The sequence below is a fragment of the Manis javanica genome, chromosome 1 (genome assembly GCF_040802235.1).
Source record: "Manis javanica isolate MJ-LG chromosome 1, MJ_LKY, whole genome shotgun sequence".
Taxonomy (NCBI): Eukaryota; Metazoa; Chordata; class Mammalia; order Pholidota; family Manidae; genus Manis; species Manis javanica.
This window is the reverse complement of record NC_133156.1, coordinates 10,106,700-10,124,190: the sequence shown is the minus strand read 5'-3', so window position 1 is coordinate 10,124,190 and position 17,491 is coordinate 10,106,700. Positions and strand designations below refer to the sequence as shown.

Genomic DNA, 17,491 nt, shown 5'->3' with positions numbered 1-17,491 from the left:
AAATGACTGCTTAGGTTCCCTATGAACATTCTTCTTTCATAAGATATCTTAGATCTTGATGGCTACTTTACATAAACATTCCAAAATGTCAGTCTTGATGAATCATAGATGTATGCCATCCCTGCACCAAAATGTCTTTGAGTGTGTATTTTCTAACATCGGAAAATCACTTTAAATCATCACATTCCAATCCTAAAGAAAAGGTGACTATGTAGAAGTGAATCATGGCCCCAAAGTCCTCTGAAATTTTTAATGAACTGTCAAAGAAGTTGGAAAATTGCATATACATTACACTCGATAAGAACCTTAATTATGTCTACCTCAAGAAGAATTTCTTTTGCCTTAAATCTTTTATAAAGAGAACTAAAACTAAAAAAAATGCTCAACTTGGTTGATAAATTTAAATGACTTTCTTTTCTTAAAATCTGTCTTATGTGTGGATATTTTTCAGAGTTAGAATTTAGTTAAATGCTGTTTTTAGAAACTAGGTACATTGAGGTTTTCAGGGGAGGGGTCTCTAGTTGTTCTGCCTGAAAAATTCAGCTTCAGTTTTAAAACTCCAAAAACTTAATGAAGTAGATGGCAGGCTCCTTTATTCTCTGTTTCATTAAAGGTAGTTTCCATGTGTAACTTTCACTTAAGAATATTCCAAACTCTGTCTTCCTTTGTAAGTAATGTCAAAATTCAAAGCCATGTCTACACGGGATAAATGGCACTCTAAGAGACCCAGGCCCCCCGTACAGGACCAGTACATCCCGGCTCCTTCTCCTCACCTTATCTGCCCTCACTGCCTGATGTGTGCCTCTTGAGAGCGTTCCTCTAATAAATCACAAGTATGGGAATCCTCTTCTCAGACTATGCTTCCAGGGAACCTGACCTAAGATAAAGTTGAGCAATGTTCTTCTGATAAACCCATACATGTATCCGATCACTTAAAAAAAAATCCCAAGTGTTCCAACAGCAATGGTTTAGACAGGTTTCCCCAGGAAACCCTCTGCGCTAGAGGCTTTCATGCTGGCTTATTAGACAACACCTTCAGTAAAAACACCTGTGAGAAACAAGGCAGCAAATGCGGGCAGAAGGAGGCACCGAAAAGCAGTGTAGTTGCAGTAGAGCTGGGATGGCCCTTCAGAGCTCTCTGCAGAGTGGGGAGGGGCTGGGCATTTGCATGCCTCCAGAGATCGAACGGTGTGGGGCGCGCCGTCAAGGGGGCGGCTCAGCTCCATCAACAGTAATTCTCATCATCACCCCCAGCAATGGGAAGATTGAGGGGCCTGGTTCTGCAGAGTGACCAGGGTGGGCACCACTCTAGCCCACCCCTTGCATCCCTCTAATGCATCTGCCCCGTACATCTCATTAAGGAGTAGCTCCCCCAAGATTCTAATCAGACTCTCTTCCCGAGGAAACCACTGAAGGAATGTCAGTGGGATGGATTCACCCCTCCATGGCTGCAGCTGGTCTCCAGAGGGCAACTGATGCCCACCATCCTTCCTTCTCACCCACCACCCCAGCCACCCATTCATTCTCACCTAACACCTGTGCCTGTCTAGGCAGCCTGGTGTGATGGCCCTGACATTCAACTCAGGCTTGAACCCTTCTTCTCACGCTCTCATTTATCAGCCTTTGGCTGAGCACCTTTCCATCTATTAAAATGGTCCGGGAAGGAAGCGGTCGGGGGTGCCGCTGGGGCCCCTCCAGCCTCCAGCAGCCTGCGGCTGCCGGCCCCCAAGAACCAACGCTGTGCTTTGGATTGAAGAACGACTGGGTCGGCACGGTGACCGGTGAGAGGGAGGGGGTGTGCGGCAGGGTTGGGCAGAGCACCCTGCCCTCCCTCTTCACCTCCAATCAGCTGCCACCTAATGAGACTCAGGGTGGTGGTGGGTCAAAAATATGAAATATTCAAAATACAACAAACACCAAAATACAAATAATAAAAGGGCATCCCCAGGCAAAGGTCAGAATTTTTGGCAGCAAAGCGATGCAGACAAAAGCAAAAGCAGTGATAAACAATCTTGTTAAAATACAAGAAAGCTGCAAGTCAGAGCCCCGAGTTGATATCATTGCAATCCAACCTTCTAGTGGAAGAGATGTAAGGTCAGACTACAGAGTTGCACATGAGCCATTGATTGCTTGGGACCAAACTCGAGAAGATGCTTTAAAATGAGAAAGAAAAAGGTGGTCAGATTTACCTCCAATTAAGAAAAAATTTTACATGGAGTCAGAAATGACAAGTTCTATGTCTCAAGTGCAAATAGACAACGAGAGAAAGAAAATTATAATGTGCGATGACTTAAGGGATGGTGAGAAATGTCCCATCCCCAATCCGACTTGTAAATTTGAGGATACCTTTCAAAGTTACCTTAAGTTATGAAAAACGTTAAAAAGGCAGGTTTTCAAAAGCCAACACCAATTCAGTTACAAGCATGGCCAATAGTCCTGCAAGGAAAAGATCTTACAGGAGTGGCCCAAACTGGAACAGGAAAGACCTTATCCTACTTAATGCCTGGATTTATTCATCTTGATTCTCAGCCAGTAGCTAGAGAAAAAAGGAATGGGCCTGGCATGCTGGTCCTTACACCCACTTGAGAATTAGCTCTTCAAGTGGAAGCTGAATGTTCTAAATGTTCATATAAAGGTCTTAAAAGTGTTTGTATATACGGTGGTGGAGACAGAAACCGACAAATAGAAGGCCTGACAAAAGGTGTAGATATCATTATTGCAACTCCAGGAAGACTGAATGATCTGCAAATGAATGATTTTGTCAACTTGAAAAGCATAACCTACTTGGTATTAGAAGAAGCCGACAAGATGCTAGATATGGGATTTGAACCCCAGATAATGAATATTTTATTAGATGTGCGCCCAGATAGGCAAACTATTAGGACAAGTGCAGCGTGGCCATCCGCTGTCCGTTGGGTTGCACAATCTTACTTGAAAGAGCCGATGATTGTGTATGTTGGTACTCTGGATGTAGTCGCTGTAAGTGCTGTGAAACAAAATGTAATTGTCACTACAGAAGAGGAGAAATTATCTCACATCCAGACTTTACTAGAGAGTATGTCTCCCAAAGACAAAGTCATAGTGTTTGTCAGCAGAAAGGCTGTTGCTGATCACTTATCAAGTGACCTGATTCTCCGACACATATCAGTAGAATCTCTTCATGGCAACAGATAGCAGAGTGATCGATCGAGAGAGAGCATTAGAAAACTTTGAAACAGGTAAAGTGAGAATACTGATTGCTACTGACTTAGCATCTCAGGGACTTGATGTCTACGACGTCACACACGTCTATAATTATGATTTCCCCTGGAACATCAAAGAATATGTGCACAGAGTGGGGCACACTGAAGGAACAGGGAAGACTGGAGTGTCAATTACCCTTATAACCAGGAATGATTGGAGGGTTGCCACTGAATTAATTAATACTCTGGAAAGAGCAAATCAGAGTGTCCTGGAGGATGTTGTGTCAATGGCTGAGCGATACGAAGCAAACAGACTGAGAAAGAAATGGAAAAAAAACTGGGACAACCCCAAGGGAAACCCAAGAAGTTTTATTAATGCCTGTTGAAAAGTACTACCAACCTACGTACAGGAGAATTTATTCCTTTTTTAGAGATATACTATTTAAGATATATGGAAGTATTGGGAACATGCTAATGTAATGAAGAAACTGATTCTTAAAATTAACAGTGTTTAAAAATGATGAATCAACATTTTATACTTTAATAAAGTCAAAATTATTTTTAAAAAATGAAATGGTCAGGGGACACCAAGAACTGCTGTGTTGCCACCTGGGGGACAGACACGTGCTTCCTACCCAGTTACTATCAGAATGATGTGCCCTTTCCTCCAACTGGCCTCTCGATATGGGAAGCTCAGGTGACTGATGGCAGCTTAAAGATTAATGGGGCTCACGTTGCACCCCCTGGTAGAAGCATTCCTCACTGGGAACAGATTGCCGCATCCACAGAGCCCATCGTTGTGGGGATGGGAGGCACAAATGTCCTGTGTGGGTCATTAAAAGTGATGGTAAGAAAGACCACTCCCACTGTGTACGTTTGCACCTCCCTCCGGAGACCTGGCCTCTCCACAGTAAAGGATTTCTGGGTCAGGAGACTGGCTTGTTCTGGAAACTCATCAAAGAGCTGGGACTCCCTTGGTTCCTAGACCACTGTGGACACATGGCCGTAATGGCGGTTGATACAGTGAGCATAGACTGCATCCCATGGAATCTCCCAGCTGGAGCCTTAGCTGCAACTTTAAAAGTCTGTCCCATCACCTGACGCCTTCTGGGAACCACAATAGTTGCTGAGAATAGTAGACCCCATAGCCAAGCGCCATAGCTGTTTTGCTGTAAAGCGATAGTTTGGTTCATTACAGTGTTCAGTGGCCAATCTTCCTTGTGCCATCTGCCTGCTCCCACCCCTGGTGGGCCCCTTCTAGCTCACAGTGGATTGCTGCTGCTCCCTGACCTTGTGCCTCCATAGGTTAGACCTGAGGTGTGACAGAACTCAGGTCACAGTGGGAAGTACTCACACGTGGTCACGCTGTGTCTTAGGGTCAGCGCCCTATCTCCACCAAGGCCCAGTAGTACTTAGGAAAAGGTTTTTCAAATGACATGTAATTCTCTGCTGCAGATGGCATGGCCTTATTCCAAAATGCTAGAGTTATATTGTGATTCTTGCACCAAGGTTTGTTATAAACATCACCTTCCGTCTTTTCCCATCACAGACCCTCTTAACCCCATAGTGTGCCCGCATGTCCAGCCTGAGAGCCCTGTGGGCCCCGCTCAAAGATGACAGCCTTTGCCACTTAGTAAATGAGCAGGATATGCAGGGCCCCAAAAAACCTCCTACAATTTGGCAGGTTCCAGAGCCTGGGTGGGGTTCATCTCACACCCCCTTGCACACATGGATTCCACGAAGGCCTCCAGCACATTTGTCGCTTTCACACAGTACAAGATGGCCCAAATCCCTTCTGGGAATATGAACACAGGGGAAAATACTACAGCCTAGCACATGTGAATGTGAACTAATTTTGGTCTTCGCTGGTGAGAGAAATAGGGGAGGTGCATTTACCAGCTCAGCAGGGCCACACACGCCCCCGGAGCCAGTCAGGCTGCCAGGCGAGCATGCCTCATCTGGCACAGCAGCGGCAAGTGACACCTGCGTGATCGAGTTTGATGTATGTGGTATATATCTGGTTTTTCTGAGGTCCAGATTGGTGAATTTAGGTGGGAGCATGGTGAGAGCACTAGCCCGGTCCTTTATGAGTGGCACTGATCACTGCCCTTCTTCCTGGGATGCAGAGGGCGTGAGGGGCAGTTTGAAAACTTTTCTCTTGATTTTCCCCATTGGAATACCTCTTAACCTGCAGGCCAAGGAACTTCGAATGTGGGAGTTCTGCCAACTACCAGGTATATCCCAATTATACATTTGTTGACCAAGAAACCAACTCCTCGGTAGTTCCACAGACCCACTGTGAGCCAGATCTGGGCCAGGATTCCACTTATCACCTGGTCCCTGTATGTCTTTGTGCTAACAGAAAGTCCATGATGACACTTAGGGCTCATGGTTTTAATAGTAGAACTAGACTCAGCGTCCCGTGTCCTCAGAATGCTCGAGGTCCCGTTTCCCCGCTGTGCATTAATGCCCTCGGTTCAGCCGGAGCACGGCGGGGTGGACCATTGCTGTGTACGTTTGCACCTCCCTCTGGAGACCTGGCCTCTCCACAGTAAAGGATTTCCGGGTCAGGAGACTGGCTTGTTCTGGAAACTCATCAAAGAGCTGGGACTCCTTTTGTGGGGGCCAGTGGCCTCAGCCTCCTGATTATCCATCCCTGGTGTCTTTTGACTGTGTGGATTGAGGCAATTCCCTTGTTGGCTGCCCATCCATCCTCCACAATTAGCTTGGCGATTCTGGATTTTGTCTTTCTCTAAGCCGCTGGTTTCTTTAAGCTGTGATGGGCTGCCTGAAAGTGTGAAACTACCATCTTCCAAGACCCTTGCCTAGTGTTAAATTCTGCATTACTGGGGGGTGCTCTCCTATCAACAAGTGCTTCTTTATCCAATTCTATATTCTGTCTTCCTTGAGGCATCCTGTCATCTCCTGCTGATACATGCTGGAGAGGCCCTCTGGGATACGATTTCTTTATTTCCTTGTCAGGCCCACTCTTCCCTACCTGGGTTACCTTGTGATTTAACCTAACTATTTATTGGTCAGGTGGCCCAGAGGGGAGGTGGTGAGCATGTTGCACACCCCCTGCAAGTGGATGAAGGAGTGGGCCACTCTGCATCCCCAACGTCCCAGGGTGTCTGGAGTTTGCAGCTCCTCCAGTGCGTTGGTCCTGGTGTCTCCTACCAAGTCCCAGGGTCCCTCTCTCACCCTGCCAGGTCCCTGATCCTGACAGAGCAGACTTACTTAGGAGGAAAGTCACTCTTGCGTGGTGCTTTACTGCTGTTATAAAGACCGGTGCTCAGCCGGCTCTGCCCTTCAGTTACAGGAGGTGAGAGGCTCTGCACAAGCTGCCAGGGAGGCCCCCTGAGTTGTACAATTCGCCTTGCATCATCTCAGACTTGAGGCATCTTTCTTCAACACCTTGAAGGACATCAGCAAAGATACCAATCTTATTGTCCTTACGATTATTACTTTATCTGAAACCTTTAAACCCCTTATACATTGCCCACGAGTAAATTTTCTCCCACTGATGTTTTATCCCAGTCCATCATCAGGGACAGTTTTAACAGTGAGGCCTGCCCTGCATGCTGTGACATATCAGTGCTCCACCTGCTGCCGGCATTGGGGTCCTCACTGCCAGTGGCTGCAGGTGATCCAGCCAGAATACCACTTCAGACTTCTTCCCTGGACTACTTCTGGCCACCAACTCTGCTATATCAGTTTCTCCAGAAAAAAACAGGAGACTGAGATTTGCACAGAGGAAGTTTATTAGGAAATGTTCTTAGGAAGAACAGCTCTGAGGGAGTGGAGGAAACAGGATTGAGCAGAAGGAGTTCAACAGCAATGCAGTGAAAACAGAGGTCTTAACCGTCCTACACGGCTGGCTGGGGAGAGGGAAGGGTGCTTTCTGAAGCCGGACTGGCCCTTCAGGGATGTCCTGAATGGAGGTGGGGCCCAGTCTTGGTACCACAGTCACTTAGCTGCTGGGAGGAACATCTCTTTGGGAGAGTCAGTTCTCTTCACCAAAGACAGTTCCAGAACAGGGGTCCTGTTGGCAACTGTGAGCAGAAAACAGTCCTGGGAACTGGGAGAAGGCCTTCCTTGGTGCCGAGGGGAGGTCTGTGAGGCACACCACACTATCTGCTATAATAATTCTCTTAATGTTTTCTGGCTCTTTGATTATTTGATTTTTGAATGAGTTTTTGAGAAAATAATTTTTGTTCTTTACTTGTTTTACTTCTGTAGGTATGACCAAAGTACAATCATGTAAAACAACAAATTAAAAATAGTATTTAATGGTGGAGAATTAATCTTTGTATTATATTCATCCATTCAATCAACTAATACTGGCAGTATTCTAGGCGACGGGACTGGCCAGGTGCCTAACAGTAAAAACACAATCCTGCCCTTGTGGATATGGGATAAATAATAAGAGAACATAGACACGCTATTTTTTTGGATGTTCAATAAAATAGGAGACTGGAAACAGGAGAGAAAATTTTGTGTATCAGATTAATTTGCATGGTTCAGAAGTAAGCAAAAAAGTTAAAACTACCAGCAGAACTGCCAGTATAAATTATACCTTAAAGACTTCTTAAATTCAACTAGACAATCATCCCTTTACTCTCAACATAGACAAATTAGACGTCATTCTTATTTTGGTGATTGCTTTGATTAAATAATATTGTTATCAAAACATTTTAAGGGGACAAAAAATATAAAATAAATATTTAAGGTTTTTATATGTTAAGTGAAAAGAATTTTGACATAATGATTGAAGTATTTTAGTATGAATCTACATGGAAAGTACATAAGTATTATATAAATAATATACATAATAATATCAGTAAATTGGTAGTTGATTTTTGATTGATTATATTAATGATATTATAGAGTTTTGATTTGATACAAATTGTGTCTGTAGTACTAGTTTCCAGAACTTTGTCAAAATGTAACATCATCCTATTTTATAAATACATATTCTTTGAAATAATATTATGGTCTTGCTTCAAAGTCAAAAGACCATGAATTTTATTCATCATGTCAGTAATAGCAAGTATAACACCCATACTAAACATTCTAGGAGCAGTGAACTATGGTGACAAATCTTAGGGAAATACAGGCCTCCAGATATGCAGGATATATAAATATGTTGGGGATATAGCAGAGCAAATATTATAAGGTTAACCACATTGGTTCTGAATGTTGGATGTCCAATGATAATAAATGGCTTTGCTTGGGAGAATGATAGCATTCAGAGACATGATAATCCTTATGAAACTTAAAATTCCCATTACATTAAATGTTTGTAATTCACTGATAAGACTTCTATTCCATCTGCTGCAAGGATGAGGCCAGCAGGTGCGGAGGTAGCACTGAGGACTTAGAGGAGAGGTGTGACATCACTAGTAACATTAGGACAATTTTTTAAAGTTATGATGCCAATCAACAGCCCTGAGAAATTGTCATGTGTTTAAAAATTTTTTCTTGAATAACTGCATAATTGAACTCTGTATTTGGTAATACCTTTTTGTTGATAAAGCATTTAGAAAATATTATGTAATCAAATGTTCCACATATTTGCAGGTACTTTCTGAGTAATTTGACAGAACACAACATCAACAACAAAACTTTTTTAAAAAGTAACCATATACCGTTTTCTAAAAAGCTACATAGGCATCAAGAAATGAACCCTCTTGTTCATTATGGACCATCTGAATCAAAGAAATGTATTTTTTAAAAGGGAAAGAGATACGCCCAGCTCAAATAATACCATGCCTTTCTTCTCCACTTTTGCTCAGGAGTCTTGACTGTAAGGCACTTTGGATCTCCAAGTAAATCTTGTTTGCATTTCTGCCAGAACTTTAGGAGGACCTCACACTGGAGCAGAGTTGGGGGAAGAGGTGCCAGTCTCTAGAAGGAGAGAGAAAGCAGCAAGAACTCTAGTTTCAAGGAACCAAGTGCAGAAAGCAGCATGAAATCGGCTCTGTGGGCTGCATCTCATGGACAAGACTAGGTGTCAGAACCACAGAGCCCTGCCATAGAGCTTTCCAGATGTGCTCCGCCAGATGCCGGGACATTTCCCAGCACAGGGTGGTCAGGAGTTCCCACTGTGAGAAGAAGCCTGACAGGATATTTGAGTCACTTGCCTAACAATTGATGATCACAAAGTTTCATCGTAGAGTTAAAGAAGGAATGTCTTTACAACTCAGTCTGGTTTCTATGATCACAAAGGAAATGCCTGAGATACTATAGTCGCAAAACAAAAGTAGAAACAGTACTTTTCTGATGCTAATCATCCTCCCAAATCCAACTCATTTCTCCGTCAGTACAAAACTGGGGTAAAATAGAATTGAAAAGGCTGGGCAGAGCAGCTAGAGTGGGGCTTCATCTGAAGTGCAGCGGGAAGCCACCAACTGAACTCAGGATGACTCGTGGTCATCTTGCTGTACTTGAAGGTCTTACTCTGGCACCTGTGGACAATCATACTAAGGAGGGCAGGAATAGATGCAGGTGACAAATGAAGAAGCTGGTAAAAAACACCAGTGCGGATCGGAGCAGCGGCTGTACAGATTAGAGAGCAGGGCGGACCGAATCTTTAATTAGCTTGCAGACATGAGAGGACTTGCTAATAAAATAGGTATCGGGGTGACAAAGGAACAGTGGGGAGCACTCAGGTGTCCGGGGTGGTCAGCTGGGAATAGGTGCTGCTGTTACTGAAGGGGAAGAGAAAGAGGAAGGAGGAGATCCGGAAGAAGAGGTAAGGTTGTTGAAAATTAAGTTAATTTTTGAGCAAGTTCAATTTGAAATACCAGGTGGAGACTTCAAAAGCAATTATCAGCTATAAGAGTCTAGAGTTCTGAGATCTCTTAGATAGATATTAATTTGAGAATCATCAGCTTATAAACAGTTCATAAGTTGTTTTATAATGAATAGAACTACCTCAAAAGATCAAAAAAAGATGGTCCCAGAACAAGTGCAGGGGTAATCCAACAGTTAGAGGAGAAAGAGATAGAAACAGACAGCGGGGAGGAGACTACGAAAGAGGCTGAGAAGCAAAGTCCAGTGAGATGGACAGTAAATCAGGAGATCACGGAGTCAACAAAACCAGAAAGGAAAATGTTTTCAAGGAGGAGTGGCCACTCATTTCAAATAAAGTGAAGAATGAAATAAATAAAATGAAAGAAATAAATAAAATGAGCATAGGAAAATAAATACTGGATTCGGAAGCAAAGAGGTCATGTGATTTCTCTGACATTAGCAAAGATAAAGATTGCAAAATAACTTTCTCAGAAAAATACCTTTATATCTAAAAAGTTAATTGTTTTTTAGAAGAGTCTATCTGACTTGGAAGGAAAATAGGTCAAAAATAGTTGAAAACCATCTACCAAGTTAGTTCATTTTTTCTTACTCCATGTTCATCATTGTAAGATGTACTGCCTTCACATCTCCCATATATGCATTATTTAGGATTGTTTCAGGTGAAAGTGACAGAATTCCAAGTTAAAGAAGTTCAAGCAACGATGGAACTTATTGATAATAAAATAAATCAGTAGTGCTGAATTTAAGTTCCCAAAGGATGTCAGTAGAATTCTGCATTCATCCTTCCTGGTTTCTTCTCTAGCAAGCTCGCTCCAAGTAGTGGGAAGATGTTGCCAGTGCAGCAGCAGCAGGTCCCTGAGCTTCTGTACCAGGAGCAACTTCTCTCTCAGAGACTAGTGACAATGAGTGATTGTTTAGACTCTAATATAATACAGAGGAAAACAACAGATGCCCACCATAATATGATATAGAAGGAAATAGGTATCCCCTCAAATATATACAGAGAAACAGTCGTCGGTGCCCACCCTAACATGATACAGAAGAAAACAGTCAGTGCCCACGCTAGGGTGATGTAGAAGTAGACACAGCACTGGCCTTGGGCTTCCAGCCGTTCCTCATTATAGCATTTTGTTAACATTAACTTGGCTGTCATTGAAGCCAACTCCTAATTTGTCTTTTCCCACTTGATGTAGGTGCACTAAATCAAAGGTACATGTGGTTACTGGAGCATATTTGGTACCAAATAATGCCTGACTCTGTTTAAGAGGCCAAGTCTTTGGAGAAGAATGATAGTCTCTGTTGTGATACTTCAATGCATGCACTTCTACTAGACATTAGGACTGTTCTTTCTCATGGGTCTTATTTCTGCCAGCTTCAGTTTCTGGATGTTGATACTACTCCATAGTGAAATACTGTATAATCACACCAAAAAAGCTTCAGATATCTGAGGTTACTTAATACAAACAAGGAAAAAACACACAAAAAAATATATTGGAATTGCCCACCTTTATAAACATAATGCTGTGTAAAGTAAGTTTATCTGGGAAGCAACCTAAGTTGAATTCAGCCTAAGATGAATGGATAAAGAAGATGAGGTATATATACACAATGGAATACTATTCAGCAATAAGAAAGAAAAAAGTCCTACCATTTACGACAGCATGGATGGAGCTAGAGGGTATTGTGCTCAGTGAAATAAGCCAGGTGGAGAAAGACAAACACCAAATGATTTCCCTCATCTGTGGAGTATAACAATGAAGCAAAACTGAAGGAACAAAACAGCAGCTGACTCACAGACTCCAAGAAGGGACTAGTGGTTACCAAAGGGGAGGGGTGGGGGAGGGCGGGTGGGAAGGGAGGGAAAAGGGGATTGAGGGGTATTATGAAAAAAAAAAAAATGAAAAAGAAAGGAAAAAAAATAAGCCTATATCTGAACTAAGAAACAAAACATGACTTCTAAAACCACAGTTTCATAAGCTAATATTTGTATGACAGTGGGTTTGAGGTTTTCTTTTACCTTTTACTCACTTGTTCATTTAAATAAAGGTTTCTTCTCCATTCAGGTCTGTTAGCTATTTAAAGAGCATTTATTGTTTGGTTTGGTGTATTTTGTAAGGAATTTTTTTAAATGGCAGAGTTTGCCATTTTATTTTAAAATGGCAATACTATTGTAGAAAATAGAGAACAATTTGATGACCTTTTAATGTATGTGTGTGTGCGTGTGTGTGCACACGCACATTCATGTATGTGTGCATTTATAATAGAGGCATTGTTGATTGTGAGCTTTATGCTGATTGTAACTTTGGGTGGTATTGATCATTATAATCCATGTACTTTGCTGTATTTAAGTGTACCACTCTAAGCAATTTGACTCAAAGATAAAGCAGAACTATTCCTGAGATTATTTGGTCATCCTTAATGTAGCCATAAATTTGGGACAAGTATGGCAAATTTATTACTGTTAACCTTGTGATTATCAAAGGAATTATCTCAAAAGACAGATACATTTCAAGATGAATATGCATAAATTCTAAAAAATCTGAAAAATCACAGAAATGCATTTGGGAAATGCAATTTTCAATGAAAAAGAATGTAGGAGGAAATTATTGACAATTTTACATTTTCTTTATGGTCTTTTTCCTATGGGTACATCTTTTAATATGCAATTCAATGTTCTTTTTCATTTAATGCTGTATCATTAGCAGTTTAGGGTTATATGCTTTTGAAACCATTAATACTGTACTAATGTAATGAATTAATTACTTTAATATTTAATCCATAATCATTTATTTGGTTTCCAGTTTTTCACCATTGTAGGTAATGCTAAAATAAATATCCTTACATATAAACTTCATTTTCATTCCTAATTGTTTCTTTGGAATAAGTTCCTGGACTGAAATTACTCTATTTGTTTGAGGTTCTTGGGACATACTGCCGAATATCTTTCTAGAGGGATTGTGTTAATTTTCATTTTCAACAGCAAAGCGCCATGTCCATTTTTCCAACACTTTGCCAATATTGGCTACTATCAGTTTTTAAACCTCCTTTAATCTCTGAAAACTGCTATAGCACTTGGGTTTATTTGCATTTGTTTGGTTCACAGTGAACTTTTTCTTACCACATATGAGTCATTTGTGTTTCTTTGATGTATGTACACAGTTTCACTCAAGTTTTATTGAATTATTTGTATTTTTAAGAGTATTAAGCTTGTCACATATTGAAGCAAATATCTTTCCCAATTTATTATCGTAAGTTGAATTTTTCTGTCATGATTTTCTCACTCTCACATATGTGTGACAAAAAGTTCTAATACAACGTATTATTTCATCAACTTCTTTGTAAAAGGTGTTCCTAAATGTTGGTGCCCACTCACAATGATGTAAGTTATGACGCAAACACTTCGCAGGAAATACTTTGAGAATTAGCTAACTAACAAGGAATTGGTTATTTCTTGGAAGTTTAAAAGAAAATCAAGGTAGAACACACCCAGTGATCCTCAGTGCTGGCACGATCTAGTCAGCTTTGATTTAACGAGCACATTGACTTTCTCCTTCACTGGGAAAGTGACCAACACATACTCTCACTTTTTACTTCTTTATCCTTGTTTTAGACTCTCTGCTCTCTTTTCTTTGTGCTTTTGTCCTCTTGTCACTATCTCATTTTTTCATTACCATCACATAAACCTGTTTTATACCCATTTTACATTCTTAATACACTCATTTGTTCAGTACGTGTTTACCGATTGCCTGTTACATGCAACTAATTCCTACTGGACATGATGATGTAGTCACATAGTTGTGATACACATCTCTTTGTCATTTTGATGGTTGATGTAACATGATGGCACTAATTGCAAAATAAGAAATTATGCTACTTGGATATTAGACTTGGGTGACATGGTTTATGAAAGACTGTTTTTTTTTTTATTAAGGTATCATTGATACTCAATCTTATGCTCAGGTTTCACATGTGCAACACTGTGGTTACTAGATTCCCCCTATTATCAAGTCCCCACCACACACCCCATTATAGTCACTGTCCATCAGCATAGTAATATGCTATAGAGTCATTACTTGTCTTCTCTGTGCTACACTGCCTTCCCCACGGCCCCCCATATTATGTGTGCTAATCGTAATGCCCTTTATTCCCCTTATCCCTTCCTTCCCACCCACCCTCCCCAGCCCCTTTCCCTTCAGTAACCACTAGTCCATTCTTGTGTTCTGTGAGTCTGCTGCTGTTTTGTTCCTTCAGTTTTTGCTTTGTTGTTATACTCCACAATGAGTGAAATCATTTGGTACTTGTCTTTCTCTACCTGGCTTATTTCACTGAGCATAATACCCTCTAGCTCCATCCATGCTGTTGCAAATGGTAGGATTTGTTTTCGTCTCATGGCTGAATAGTATTCCATTGTGTATATGTACCACATCTTCTTTATCCACTCATCTTCTGATAGACACTTAGGTTGCTTCCATTTCTTGGCTATTGTAAATAGTGCTGTGATAAACAGAGGGGTACATATGTCTTTTTCAAACTGGGCTGCTGTATTCTTAGGGTGAATTCCTAGAAGTGGGATTCCTGGGTCAAATGGTATGCCTATTTTTAGTTTTTTGAGGAACCTCCATATTGCTTTCCACAATGATTGAATTAGTTTACATTCCCACCAGCAGTGTAGGAGGGTTCCCCTTTCTCTGCATCCTCGCCAACATTTGTTGTTCCTTGTCTTTTGGATGTTAGCCATCCTAACTGGTGTGAGGTGATATCTCATTGTGATTTTAATTTGCATTTCTCTGATGATAAGTGAAGTAGAGCATCTTTTTCTTGTGCCTGTTGGCCATCTGAATTTCTTCTTTGGGGAAGTGACTGTTCAGATCCTCTGCCCATTTTTTAATAGGGTTATTTGCTTGTTGGGTGTTGAGGCATGTGAGTGCTTTATATATTTTGGATGTCAACCCCTTATCAGATATGTCATTCATGAATATATTCTCCCATACTGTAGGATGCCTTTTTGTTCTACTGATGGTGTACTTTGCTGTACAGAAGCTTTTTAGTTTGATGTAGTCCCACTTGTTCATTTTTGCTTTTGTTTCCCTTGCCTGAAAAGATATGTTCATGAAAAAGTTGCTCATGTTTATATTCAGGAGAGTTTTGCCTATGTTTTCTTCTAAGAGTTGTAGGGTTTCATGACTTACATTCAGGTCTTTGATCCATTTTGAGTTTACTTTTGTGTATGGGGTTAGACAGTGATCCAGTTTCATTCTCTTACATGTAGCTGTCCAGTTTTGCCAATACCAACTGTTGAAGAGGCTGTCATTTCCCCATTGTATATCCATGGCTCCTTTATCATATATTAATTGACCACATATGTGTGGGCTCTCTATTCTATTCCATTGATCTATGGGTCTGTTCCTGTGCCAGTACCAAATTATCTTGATTACTGTGGCTTTGTAGAAGAGTTTGAAGAAATTGGAGAGTATAAACCCCCCAGCTTTATTCTTCCTTCTCAGGATTGCTTTGGCTATTCAGAGTCTTTTGTGGTTCCATAAGCATTTTAGAACTATTTGTTCTAGTTTGTTGAAGAATGCTCTCAGTATTTTGATAGGATTTGCATTGAATCTGTAGACTGCTTTAAACAGGATGGCTATTTTGACAGTATTAATTCTTTCTACCCAAGAGCATGGGATGCATTTCTATTTATTACTGTCCTCTTTAATTTCTCTCAAGAGTGTCTTGTAATTTTCAGGGTATAGGTCTTTCACTTTGTTGGTTAAGTTTATTCCTAGGTATTTTATTGTTTTTGATGCAATTGTGAATGGAATTTTTTCCTGATTTCTTTTTCTGCAAGTTCATCATTAGTGTATAAGAATGCAACAGTTTTCTGTGTATTAATTTTATAGCCTGCAACTTTGCTGAATTCAGATATTAGTTCTAGTGGATTTTGGAGTGGATTCTTTAGGGTTTTTTAGTACAATATCATGTCATCCACAAACAGTGACAGTTTAAGTTCTTCCTTACCAATCTGGATGCCTTTTATTTCTTTGTGTTGTCTGATTGCCATGGCTAGGACCTCCAGTACTATGTTGAATAAAAGCGGAGAGAGTGGGCATCCTTGTCTTGTTCCCAATCTTAGAAGAAAAGCTTTCAGCTTCTCGCTGTTAAGTATGATGTTGGCTGTGGGTTTGTCATATATGGCCTTTATTCTGTTGAGGTACTTGTCTTTTATACCCATTTTGTTGAGAGTTTTTTTTCATGAATGGGTGTTGAATTTTGTCACATGATTTTTCAGCATCTATGGAGATGATCATGTGGTTTTTGTCCTACTTTTTTTGATGTGGTGGATGATGTTGATGGAGTTTCAAATGTTGTACTTGATGAATGAATCCCACTTGATCATGATGGATGATCTTTTTTGATGTATTTTTGAATTCTGTTTGCTAGTATTTTGTTGATTATTTCTGCATCTATGTTCATCAGGGATATTGGTCTGTAGTTTTCTTTTTTTGTGGTGTCTTTGCCTGGTTTTGATATTAGAGTGATGCTGGCTTCATAAAATGAGTTGGAAAGTATTCTGTCATCTTCTAAATTTTAAAAAACTTTAAGGAGGATGGATATTAGGTCTGTTCTAAATGTCTGATAAAATTCAGCAGTGAAGCCATCTTGTCTGGGAGTTTTGTTCTTGGATGGTTTTTTGATTACCACTTCAATTTCATTGCTGGTAATTGGTCTGTTCAGATTTTCTGTTTCTTTCTGGGTCAGTCTTGGAAGATTGTATTTTTCTAGAAAGTTGTCCATTTCTTCTAGGTTATCCAATTTGTTAGCATATAATTTTTCATAGTATTCTCTAAAATCCTTTGTATTTCAGTGGTGTCCATAGTGAGTTTTCCTTTCTCATTTCTGGTTCTGTTTATGTGTATAGATTCTCTTTTTTTCTTCATACATCTGGCTACGGGTTTATCTATTTGTTTATTTTCTCAGAGAACCAGCTCTTGTTTTATTAATACTTTCTGTTGTTTCATTCTTCTCAATTTTATTTATTTCTTATCTGATCTTTATTATGTCCTCCTTCTACTGACTTTGGGCCTCATTATCTCTTCTTTTTCCAGTTTCATTAATTGTGAATTTAGACTTCATTTGGGATTGTTCATCCTTCTTTAAATAGGCCTTCCTATTCCACTCTTAATATATTAGGTGTCATATTCTGTACTTTTTGTGTATCCTTTGACTGAGTTTGTGAGTAGTTGATTTAATTTTGCATTTGCTTAGTAATTAATTGATCTACTTCCTTTACTGTGGGTTTATTTTCTCTGGTGACAGCTATTTAGCCTTAGGAGCACTTCCATCTGCAGCAGTCCCTTTAAAATACACTGCTGAGATGGTTTGTGGGAGGTATATTCCCTCAACTTTTGCTTATCTGGAAATTGTTTAATCCTCCTTTAAATATAAATGATAATCTTGCTGGCTAGAGTATTCTTGATTCTGTTTCATTGAATTAAATA

General features: G+C 40.4%; 1 protein-coding gene and 1 pseudogene across 3 annotated transcripts in view; both read left to right on the top strand.

Moving 5' to 3' along the window:
* SGCG (sarcoglycan gamma) overlaps positions 1 to 17,491 on the top strand; it is a 114,629-nt gene that overhangs the window by 33,637 nt on the left and 63,501 nt on the right. The gene's annotated exons all lie outside the window — the stretch shown is intronic.
* On the top strand, positions 1,652 to 4,320 carry LOC108402509 (probable ATP-dependent RNA helicase DDX43 pseudogene; annotated as a pseudogene).